Here is a 10,604-nt window from a genome sequence, read left to right on the forward strand (position 1 = left end):
GGGCCGGGATCTGGGGGTCCCCTTGTTAAAGGGAGCTTCCAGATTCCGATAAGCCCCCCACCCGCAGACCCCCACAACCACCGGGCAAGGATTTTGGGGATGGAGCCCTTGTCCCCATCAACATGGGGCAATGTGTTTTGGGGGGCTACCCCAAAGCACCCTCCCAATGTTGAGGGCATGTGGCCTGGTACGGTTCAGGGGGGGCGCTCTCTCGTCCCCCCCTCTTTTCCTGCGGCCTGCCAGGTTGCGTGCTCGGATAAGGGTCTGGTATGCATTTTTGGGGGGACTCCATGCCATTTTTTAAAAAAATTTTGGCGCGGGGTTCCCCTTAAAATCCATACCAGACCTAGACCTGAAGGGTCTGGTATAGATTTTGAGGGGGACCCCACACCATTTTTTTTTTTTACTTTGGCCGGGGTTCCCCTTAATATCCATACCAGACCTGAAGGGCCTGGTATGGAATTTAGGGGGACCCCCCCACGTCATTTTTTTTTTTTATTTTGGTTTGGGGTTCCCCTGTGGGGAATTCCCATGCCGTTTTTATCAATGAACTTTTATGTGTATTGTCGGACCGGCAATTCATTATAGCCGCGAGTAGTTTTAAATGACTTTTTTTCCTTTGAAATGTCATTTTGCTGTCAGACTGTTCTAAACACGGGAAAGCGCCCCTTTACAGGCATACTATAGACACCCACCAGGTACGAAATTTAAAGGGATATTACACTTTTATTGTTTCACTGTAAGCATTATTAAAATCACTGCTCCCGAAAAAAAAAATAAAACTTTTTTTTGCATTGATCCTTGTACCCTGGGGCAGGACCCAGGTCCCCAAACACTTTTTATGACAATAACTTGCATATAAGCCTTTAAAATTAGCAATTTTAATTTCTCCCATAGACATTTAAAGGGTGTTCTGCGGCTTTCGAATTTGCGCGAACACCCCAAATTGTTTGCTGTTCGGCGAACTGGCGAACAGCCGATGTTCGAGTCGAACATGAGTTCGACTCGAACTCGAAGCTCATCCCTACTGGTGACATTAGATAAGACAAGGGCATAGCAATGACAGATTAAGAATAGAAAGGGTATCTCAGCCAATGGGCATGGATTTTCTTGGGTCCCTTGGCCTGCTGGGAGAGCCTATTTATTTGAGTGAGGTCAGGTGATAAGTGTTCTGTGCCACCTGGATTACTGTCTGGGTGGACGTGTGTTGTGCTGCCCGGGCTGCTAGGCCAGAGTTTGGGCCTATCCCAGGCACATTTGGCTGCTAGGCTGTCTGAGGGCCTATCCAGAAGCAAGAGAGCAGCATAGGGTTGGGATTGCAGCTAGCAGTCCAACCAGAAGTGATGGTTCTGCTGGCCAGAGAACCTGTCGTGGTCGGAGGTAGAGGGGAAGCTGTTGCCACTAAGGGACCATCCACCTTGTTATCAGGGACCACAGTGAGTAGCTGAAGCAGAATTCTCATCAACCGGGGACAGTGAAGAATGGGGAAACTTCAGCATATGCCAAGCCAGGGTCCCAGCCAGTAGGGTGACGCTTGAGGAGTACCTGGAGTGCCAAGCCAGGGAACCAGCAGGGAAGCGGGGTGACGCTTGAGGAAGATACTAAAGTAAGAAGATTAGAAGAACTCGCAGGATTCAGTGGTAGTGAATCAGTGAGAGAGACTGGGAGCTCAGTGGGCTGAAGTAAGTGTATAAAGGTAAAGGAGTTTGTTACAATTTGTGTTATGAACTGTACTAAGACTGTTGCCAAAAGAGAGGTCGCTCTTACACATGCAGATGTGGTGTTTTGCTGGATGCCTTTCCCTGCATGGCTGTCTACCTGTAGAAGTCTCGGAGTCTGCTAACTGACATTGCAACCAGGGCCGTCTTTACCGCAGGGCAAAAGGGGCAGCTGCCCAGGGCCTATTCATTGTTGGGGGGCCCAAAGCAGCTACCCCTAGAGCCCGCACTAGCTATACTCACCAACTGTCAAAAATCAGAACCACGATCGGCACAGCACATCACTGATCACTGTATCAAAGTGTAAGGGATTGCTGTCCACTGTCTCCGCACGGATTGAATCTCCACCCCTGTACCTCCCCCTACCTCGCTCGAGTCTCTCCCGCGACTGTTTTGCATGCGCTCTCCTGAAGGGACATCTGTCTTGGCCCCCTGTCTTCTGCCCTGCTGATCCCTGTACACTGTTCTAGGTTCTAATGACCTCCATACACTGCGCTACATCCCACTGACACCTGTACATCTGTTTCTCCCTCTCCTCTACCCTACTGTTCTTTGTACACTAATCGCACTGACCTCTGTAGACTGCCCTACAAACTAATGACCTCTAAACACTACCCTACATACTACTGACCCCTATACACTGCCCTGCATACTACTGACCTCTGTACACTTTCCTGCATACTACTGACCTCCTGGGGGGTGGAGAGCGAAATTGCATGGGGTGGGGGGGCAAGAAAATGTTGTTTGCCCAGGGTCCAATCAATAATAAAAAGGCCCTGATTGCAACTACCTAAGGGTGTCCTGGCCCTAAACCCTCTCTCCCACTGTTCTGTTCAAAACAATATAAATCTCTTTGCATTCAAGAAGTATCTGGTGCCAATGAATCTTCCATTATGCCCACTATGCCTTGCAACCCACTCTATACAGAAGGATGTTTGCTGTCCCTGGCTCTGGAGGTTCTCATTATGTATATCATGCCCCTCTGAGGTCATATCCACCATTACTTCTGCTAAATGCTGCCCACTGGGGAGGTAAAGGGGCATGCTTGAAAGTCCTGCCTACATAGGGTGACCACATTTCCAAACTGCCATTCAGGGACACCCCTCATCATACACCGGTCAGTGACATCACAAGGGGGTGGTGCCACCATGTGACGTCGCTCGGTGGCCCCGCTCCTTACCTATTTAAGCATTTGTTTCATGTATGTTAGCCCAACATTGCAGGCGGCCACTTAGAGTCACAGAGTGTAATTATTCCTACAATATTGGGCTAACATACATGAATCAAATGCTTTTTATATCCAAGGCACTAAAGTTGTATATAAAACCCCGTACTTTATACAACAAAAGGAATACAAATGACCTGAGGGATCTGGAGTAAAAACTGGACATACACTGACCTACCTGATCCCTACACTGACCTACCTGATCCCTACACTGACCTACCTGATCCCTACACTGACCTACCTGATCCCTACACTGACCTACCTGATTCCTACACTGACCTACCTGATTCCTACACTGACCTACCTGATCCCTACACTGACCTACCTGATCCCTACACTGACCTACCTGATACCTACACTGACCATTACACTGACCTACTGTGGGGGCTTGTCACATCCTCAGCTCTGAGGGGTTCATGCTGGGACCTGTCATCCTTCATTAGTAAGGCAGTGGTGGGGGTGGATGAGTGGCAGTGCTTGAGGGGGGGATGGGATAACTCTCACCTGTTGTTAGTCAGTGTCCACTTGGGAGGAAAGAGGGGGTTGGTGAGGGGGGTGGGTGAAAAGTGGATGAGGGTGAGAGAGATGGGGAGGGGGGGTGAGAGGGGGGAGGGGAGGTGGGAGAGGGAGGGGGTGAGAGAGAGGGGGTGGCGAGAGAGAGGGGGAGGGTATAAGAGAGGGGGGATGGGAGTGAGAGAGGTAGGTGGGCGAGAGGGGGGGTGGGTGAAAGTGACCCCCTATCCCCTGCTGCAGTCCCTCCTGTGCTCCCCTTTCCCAGCCCCTGTCTGTGGGTAGGTGTGTGTGATGCACCTACCTCCCGCCCATCCTCGTCCTCTGGGCCCTTGGTCAGCCTGTCTTCCTTGTTGTTGATGACTGTGACAGCTAGGAGAGGAGGCTGGAGAAAGTGTGCACGTTCTGGGATGTTCCAGGGATGCTGCACCCACTGCTGCTCAGGTCATGGTGGCCGGCGGTGAGGTCTTCTCCAACTCCCTCCTGGGCTGTTGATTCTACCAGACTTGTGCTGCTCACCGGGGCCGCCGCTCGCTGTTTCAAATTGCTGCTGTCAACGCCGGCTTTAGCTCCGCTTCCGCTGCCCTGCACTGCACCCCGCCACCACTAGACCAGCGGGACTGCCACTCTCTAGGCGCATTACAAGAGGGTGTTTGCTGCAGGACTCAGCTCAAAGGGCAGCTGCTTTGGGCCCCAGGAGCACTAGCGCGGAGGAGGAGGAGGAAGTGAAATCCTCCTCCGCTTTCAACGCTTGGCAGGGAGGGAGTCATGGCCGTGAGCCCGTGACGTCACTGGTTGCTACACGCCAGGCGGCTATAGCAACCAGTGATCAGGAATATAGTCAGGTGGAGGCGGAGCCAGAGCCAGTGATATGGCGGCTCAGTCCGCCCCTGTCCCATGAATTTCCTGAATGTTTCCAGTGCCAGTTTCATTCCGGGACACTGTATTGTCCCGGAATGAAGCTGCCCGGGAACAGGGACAGAGATGTCAATTACGGGATAGTCCCGGGCAATCCGGGACACGTGGGCACCCTATGCCTACAACTGTGGTCATTAAGCCTAACATCAGCCTGTTCTGCAAAGGTAAGCAAATTGGAGGTGTAACCCTTTTTCAAAATAACATGATGCCACAGCACCATGAATTTTGGTGCATGGGGGTGTCATTAACAATTAATGCCACTGTTGTGTATCTGCCAAAGGACAGCACGTTTCTGTGGTGTCAGGAAAGTGATTTTGCATGCATTCCCGACACACACAAATGGGAACGCAGGCTAAATGTCTCCTTACATTGATGGTCAGTGTAAATTGTCTTATTACATTGGGGCTTGGTGTACAATCCTTTCATTCACACTAGTGGCCAGTGTAAAGGTCACCCTTACATTGGTGGTCAGTGTAAATTCCCCCTAACATTGGTGGTTGGTGTAGAAGTGTCACCATACATTGGTGGTCAGTAAAAATCTCATCGACAATAGTTGTCATTGTATATTCCCCCTTACACTGGTGGTTGGTGTAAATGTTCCTATTACATTAGTGTCAGTGTAGAAATCCCTCTTTATATTGGTGGGTGGTGTAAAATCCCCCATTACATGGTGGTCAGTGCAAATTCCCCCTCACAATGGTGGTCAGTGTAAATCCCCCCTCACAATGGTGGTCAGTGTAAATCCCCCCTTACATCAGTGGTCAGTGTAGAATCCCCCACTATATACTTGCCAAAGATTTCCAGCTTTGCTCTACATGATCCAGAATTTGCTACAGTGTACTGCCTCCTAACTAATCCCATCCCCTCACCACTGCCACTGATCCCATCAATCCCCCAGCATTGCCACTGATCACCCCCCCCAGCATTTCCACTGAACCCAGGAGTCCTAGGACCCCTAAGAGTTTTCTGTCTATTGATGGGTCCACTCACCTCCCCAGTCCATGGTGTGCAAGCAGTGAGGAGATGATGTGCTGTATCCTTTAGCAACCAATCAGTGAGCAGTAATGATGCGCACTAACCTATTGCAACCAATCATTGAGGGGTATGGATATGCAGCAACCTCTAGCAACCAATCAGTGAGCAGTAATAATGTGCAGTAACTTCTAGCAACCAATTAATGAGTGGTAAGGATGTCCAATAACCTCTAGCAACCAATCAGTGAGCAGTAATGATGTACAGTAATCTCTAGCAACCAATCAGCAAGCAGAAGTCATGTGCTGTAACCGCTAACAAATATTCAGTGAGCCATAATGTGTGCTGTAACCTCTAGCAGCCAGTCAGTGAGCGGTAATGATACACTGTAACCTCTGGCAACCAAACGCATTAGCTGCCTGATCTGATTCAGTAAACTGATTTTGAGTCTAGCTGCTATTTATTGTCTCAGAGCAGGTGCAAAGCAAAATTACATGGAAGGAGGGGGCCAAGAAAATGTTTGCCCTGGGTCCAATCCATATAAGATGGCCTTGCCCTTCATGCTGCATATTACAAATACCACTGGTAATTAACCTCCCCTCAGCCCCCCCCCTATCCCAATCCAAAGAATTAACTCCATATGCAGATGGAAGATCTGTAATCTGCTTACTTGTGCTTTGATTCTCCTCGGCTCGGCAGCTCCTTTATATCACAGCTCCAGCAGCAGTATGCTATTCTCCTCTCCTCTGGGTCCTCTTCAATCCCGCCTCCCGCCGGCAGCTGGCCTCTTAGTGACGTCATGCCGGGGTGAGACTACGAAGCTCCTGTCAGGCGAGGTATCGCCACTGACAGGGAAGTGAAGGGCTGGGCTATGCTAATGTTTTGCCCAGTGCAGGAGCACACTCGGCACATCATTACAACTATTGTTTGCCGGCCAGGGGTGTGTTAGTCACACACACACCAATTTTATAAGCACTTCACCTGCACTGCTCCCCCTTCCCCCCCTTCCTCAAGTAAATTGTACCGCCCAGGGCATCCGTCCCTTCCGCCCCCCTTGTGCCAGCCCTTGGGCCAAGCCTAACCCCTGAAAAACAATCCCACACCATAAACCCTCTCCACCAAATGAGTTGGACCAGTGCACAAAGCAAGGTCCATAAAGACATGGATGAGTGAATTTGAGGTGAAGGAACTTGACTGGCCTGCACAGAGTCCTCACCTCAACCCGATAGAACACCTTTGGGATGAATTAGAGTGGAGACTGCGAGCCAGGCCTTCTCATCCAACATCAATGCCTGACCTCTCAAATGCACTTCTGGAAGAATGGTAAAACATTCCCATAGACACATTCCTAAATCTTGTGGACAGCCTTCCCAGAAGAATTGAAGCTGTTAGAGCTGCAAAGGGTGGGCCAACTCAATATTGAACCCTATGGACTAAGAATGGGATGCCAATAAAATGTATATGCGCGGAAAGGCATGCGTCCCAATACTTTTAGTAATATAGTGTATGTTCTTACATCTACGTTCATTTTCTTTCAAAAGCAGCCACAGCCTGAGTAGAAAAGCCTGTCTCCTGCCAGCATGCAGCAAAGAGGGATCCTTGCTCTCTATGTGGAAGCAGCGGTCTCCGTGCTGAGCTCTGACATGCCCCCTGCTGAGTCAGAACTAGATCTCTTTTACCAGTAAAGCTCATGTTCCCTGGTGATTGGAACGCTCTAGCTGTGGCATGCCTGCAGCCTGGCCTCTGCAGAGAGATCACTGCTTCCACACAGGGAGCAAGGGCCCTTTTTTGCAGTCTGCTGGCAGGGAGACAGGGTTTTTCTACTAGGGATGTGGCTGCTTTCTAAAGAATATGAGCTTTAAAGCAGAAGTTATCCCATTAAATTCCCATAATCGTTACATTCAGCATGCTATGAATGAGAACTGTCACAGCTGCTTGTGACCTCAACTGAACTGTCAAGCCATCAAATGACTGGTGTCATAACTGAACACATGCACAACACCATGGCAACAGCAGATCAAACAGAGGCTAGAATGGCAGCTTCCTTGGCTGTAAAGTATAGGAGAGTTTAGTTCTGCTTTAAGACTGCATTAATATAATCCTTGATGATCCTGACATAAAGCACCTTGCTAAGGAACTTCCTTTTTAAGGGTGACAACTGTCTCCCTTATGTTGCCACTCTGTTGGGCTTCTATCCAGGTGTTACGCTGAGTCCCTGGCCCTGAGTAAGCACCATCCTGGGCACCAGAGAACCATTTACAACTTACTGCACTTTAAGTGGACCTGTTCTGGTTATGTGGGGTAGGGCCCAGGGGCACAGAGATGCCCAGTGTAGTTGCCCAAATTGGCCACTAGATGTCTCCATAATTAAGTTTGGGAACTCTGTAGTAGGGATGAGCCGAACACCCCCCCCTGTTCGGTTCGCACCAGAACATGCGAACAGGCGAAAAATTAGTTTGAACACGTGAACACCATTAAAGTCTATGGGACTCGAACATGAATAATCAAAAGTGCTAATTTTAAAGGCTTATATGCAAGTTATTGTCATAAAAAGTGTTTGGGGACCCGGATCCTGCCCCAGAGGACATGTATCAATGCAAAAAGAAGTGTTTTAAAAATGGCTGTTTTTTCGGGAGCAGTGATTTTAATAATGCTTAAAGTGAAACAATAAAAGTGTAATATTCCTTTAAATCTCATACCTGGGGGGTGTCTATAGTATGCCTGTAAAGGGGCGCATGTTTCCCGTGTTTAGAACAATCTGACAGCAAAATGACATTTCAAAGGAAAAAAAAGTCATTTAAAACTACTCGCGGCTATACACAATACACATAAAAGTTCATTGATAAAAACGGCATGGGATTTCCTCACAGGGGAACCCCGAAGCAAAATTTTTAAAAAAATGGCATGAGGGTCCCCCTAAATTCCATACCAGGCCCTTCAGGTCTGGTATGGATATTAAGGGGAACCCCACTCCAAAATTGAAAAAAAAATGGCGTGGGGGTCCCCCTCAAAATCCATACCAGACCCTTCAGGTCTGGTATGGATTTCAAGGGGAACCCTTCAGGTCTGGTATGAATTTCAAGGGGAACCCCGCGCCAAAATAAAAAAAAAATGGCGTGGGGTCTCCCCAAAAATCCATACCAAACCCTTATCCGAGCACGCAACCTGGAAGGCCGCAGGAAAAGAGGGGGGGATGAGAGAGCGCCCCCCCTCCTGAACCGTACCAGGCCACATGCCCTCAACTTTGGGAGGGTGCTTTGAGGTAGCCCCCAAAGCACCTTGCCCCCATGTTGATGAGGCCAAGGGCCTCATCCTCACAACCCTTGGCCGGTGGTTGTGGGGGTCTGCGGGCGGGGGGGCTTATCGGAATCTGGAAGCCCCCTTTAACAAGGGGACCCCCAGATCCCGCCCCCCCTGTGTAAAATGGTAATGGGGTACAAAAGTACCCCTACCATTTCACAAAAAGTGTCAAAAATGTTAAAAATGACAAGAGACAGTTTTTGACAATTCCTTTATTTAAAGTCTTCTTCTTTCCATCTTCTTCGGGTCTTCTTCCTTCCTTCTTCCTTTGGTTTCTTCCTCCATCTTCTTCTTCCACTGGTTCTTCCTCCGATCCTCTGCATCTTGCTGCAGTGTGACGCTTCTCTTTTTCTGACACTTCTTATATAAAGGAGGGCAGGGCCACCCGGTGACCCCGCCCCCCTCTGACGCACAGGGACTTGACGGGGGCTTCCCTATGGCTTTCCCCATGACGTCAGAGGGGGCGGGGTCACCCGTTACGTAACCGGGTGACAATAACTTGCATATAAGCCTTTAAAATTAGCAGTTTTGATTTCTCCCATAGACTTTTAAAGGGTGTTCCACGGCTTTCGAATTTGCCGCAAACACCCCAAATTGTTTGCTGTTTGGCGAACTGGCGAACAGTCAATGTTCGGGTCGAACATGAGTTCAACTCGAACTTGAAGCTCATCCCTACTCTGTAGTAAAGTGTACTGTAGGCAGTGTCAGTGCCCAGGCAATTGCTACCATTCCCCAGAGTAGTGAGTGGGGCGTACCATAGATAGTGAGGAAGTGCCTTCCAACTTCCACTTGTTCAGTCCAATGAAGGACAGTCTTTGAGGACAACAATTTGATAATACAGACGAGGTAAAGTTGTCTGTGAAGAAGTGGGTACAACAGTGCACACCTGAATTTCTTCAGAGAATACAAGAGTTGGGTTCAGATGGGACAAATGAATTACTTGTGATGGATACTATGTTTTGTAGTACCTTTGTAGAGAGGAAGAGTTAAGCTTCATTCAGACATGCGGTTGGAGGGGTGTCAAAAATGCATGGTTAAACCATCTTCTTGCCAGCCGCCAATCCCCCCCCCCCCCCAAAGTGTTACTAAACCCACAACATAAAATCAGTCTGTATATGCAGTAAAGCATGCTTGCTATACGCACTGTGTAACCTAAGGGTTAATTATTTGCATCGTGTATAAAGACTGTTTGATCCTGTCTTCTCTGATCTTCCCCTTCTTCCACTGTCTCCAAAAAAAATAACCTGATATTTACAGAGCCAGGGGACAGGCTGCACATGCTCAGTTTGGTGTGTATTGCTAGAGTTTTTTTTTTTTCTTGGGAGGGTGCATGTGATCAGCACAGGGTCAATCAGCACTGTCCACACAGAGAATTGGGGGAGAATGAAAACTCCTCCTACAAGCTTTACTAGGAACTGATAGAAGTCACAAGACTGCTCTATACTGCTGATGAGAAAAGGTATTTATGTCGCGTACACACGATCGGGATTTTGGTCGGAAAAAGGTATGATGGCTTTTCCAATGGGATTCCGCTCCAACTTGTCTTGCATACAAACGGTCACACCAAATTCGGACCAGTCCGATAGAAAAGTCAACTTGTGTGTACGCTGCATAACGGTTTCAATAGTATCGTGTTGATGGCGGTGGTGTCAGCGACATATGAGTTTCTCTGTGTGGATGTGGGGAAGAATGGTCGGATGTCAAATGGTGAAATCTTTTCTCAGACAGAGTTCTACACACGTCTCCAGAGTGGTGGCTTGGGATTGCCATCTGCGGAAGAGAACGTGGAAGGACTCCCATTTGTTTTTATTGCTGATAAAGCGTTTGGTCTGGGTGATCACATGATGAGGCCATTCACTCACCCCGGAGAAGAGGATTTTTAATTTCCGGCTGGCCAGAGCCAGAAGAGTTGTGGAGAACACCTTTAGGATAATGTCCAGCCGCCTATTTCTAACGGCTAT

General features: G+C 48.8%; 1 long non-coding RNA gene across 1 annotated transcript in view; it reads right to left on the reverse strand.

The window, feature by feature from the left end:
- LOC141105254 (uncharacterized) overlaps positions 1–6,136 on the reverse strand; it is a 381,772-nt gene extending 375,636 nt beyond the window's left edge. The window contains exon 1 of the long non-coding RNA XR_012235546.1: positions 6,014–6,136. This is a non-coding gene — a long non-coding RNA (uncharacterized lncRNA). The remainder of the gene's footprint in view (positions 1–6,013) is intronic.
- Between the last annotated feature and the right edge of the window lie 4,468 nt (positions 6,137–10,604).

This window comes from Aquarana catesbeiana, linkage group LG08, assembly GCF_042186555.1.
Source record: "Aquarana catesbeiana isolate 2022-GZ linkage group LG08, ASM4218655v1, whole genome shotgun sequence".
Taxonomy (NCBI): Eukaryota; Metazoa; Chordata; class Amphibia; order Anura; family Ranidae; genus Aquarana; species Aquarana catesbeiana.